The sequence below is a fragment of the Octodon degus genome, unplaced genomic scaffold (assembly GCF_000260255.1).
Source record: "Octodon degus isolate 3935 unplaced genomic scaffold, OctDeg1.0 scaffold00089, whole genome shotgun sequence".
NCBI lineage: Eukaryota > Metazoa > Chordata > Mammalia > Rodentia > Octodontidae > Octodon > Octodon degus.
In genome coordinates this window covers 8,538,019-8,539,439 of record NW_004524665.1, presented here as the reverse complement: position 1 = coordinate 8,539,439, position 1,421 = coordinate 8,538,019, and the positions used below count along the sequence as shown (strand labels likewise).

The 1,421-nt window shown below is 53.3% G+C and overlaps 1 protein-coding gene across 1 annotated transcript in view; it reads right to left on the bottom strand.

The window, feature by feature from the left end:
* Nucleotides 1-455: 455 nt before the first annotated feature.
* Twist2 (twist family bHLH transcription factor 2) overlaps nt 456-1,421 on the bottom strand; it is a 40,990-nt gene continuing 40,024 nt past the window's right edge. The window contains exon 2 of the mRNA XM_004637350.2: nt 456-1,072. The gene's annotated coding sequence lies outside the window, so the exon portion shown is untranslated. The remainder of the gene's footprint in view (nt 1,073-1,421) is intronic.

Below are 1,421 nucleotides of genomic sequence, written 5' to 3'. Positions count from 1 at the left end.
GAGCTTCGGGAACCATGGGCCCAAGTAAGCCTTCCCTTCTTTTCTGGGATGGGGCTGCTGGGGATCAAACCCAGGGCCTCCACACTGATGGCATCCCCAGACTGAACACCAACCTGCAGTCCTCCTGACTCAGCTTCCCAGAATGTTGGGGTTCCAGGGATGTATCCCTAACCCGACTAAAGCTTCCCATGTTAAGTTGCTTACCTCAGTTTTTTTCTCAATGATGAAAATGTCACCTACAATCCTGCTCTGCTGTCTCAGGCCTGGGTCTGTTCCTTCCACAATGACAGGGGCTTGTAGCTGCTAGAAATCCCTACAGTCACACACAGCAGAGACGCCAAGCCTCCAGGTAAAGCAAGTCGTTTCTACAACTGATTCCAGTGTCCCAGCCTGGTGCTCACTGTGATGCAGATGAGAACAGAGATGCGGGCGGAGACCAGGGTTGTGTGGGGATCTTTATTGTTCTGGGCAGAGCCGGGATACACAGCCATGGGGCACGTACTTGGCTTGTAAAAATATCTTAATAAATAAACAAATAAGCAACATATACACGGACACAGGGAATATAAAAACGGCAAGCTCAGCAAATGGGGCAGAGGGGCATGTGAGGAGGGGGTTCCAGGCTTCTTGAGACCATCACATGGAGGTCGGGGTAGGTGGGAACCGGGGTCCTGTCCTGACAGCCTTGGTCCAGTTGGAGCAGATTGTACAAGAACGCTTTTCTGTTTTATTAAAAAAAATACACGCCAGAGAAGGCACTTAGAGAGAAGTACAAATCCAAAATCCAAATGCTCATAAATGCATTCCTGAATCTAGAGATTTTTCAGAAACAATAAAATCCACCCCCAAGAAATAAAACCCAGAAGAAAAATGCAGATGGTGATGAGATGACAGCGTGCAGGTCACTGGCCAGGGGGCTGGGAGCCCCCTCTAGCGTAGGGACCATCTCGGGGGAGGCCATGCAGCCCCGTCTTGACACTTGCTGGGGTGTGCAGGGGGCCTTGGCGAGGTTGTCCAGGTTGCAGAGGTGACGGGTGTGGTGCGCCCCAGTTCTTCAGACGCACGGGTCAGTCTGGAAGACCAAGAAGAGGGTGAGCTGCACCCCGCACCCCATCCTGCACATGGAGCCTCCCTTCCTCCCTCCAGAGATGGAGCAGGTGATGCCCCCAGGGCCTAGGCCACTCCAGAGTTCCCAGGTCCCCTGAGAACTGCTCCCCACCCCTTCCTGAGCCACTGCCAACACCTCCCACCTGGACAGATCACCCCACTAGGCCCCTAGCCACTGGGTGAGCCACACACAGCGGGAGGAGGCTGTGGGGTTTCTGGGGTCACAGCAGACAGACAAGGAGGATGTGGAGATGTAAGACTGCTGCTGGGAGGGGCAGCCAATGGTGGATAAAGAATGATGAAATATATATATA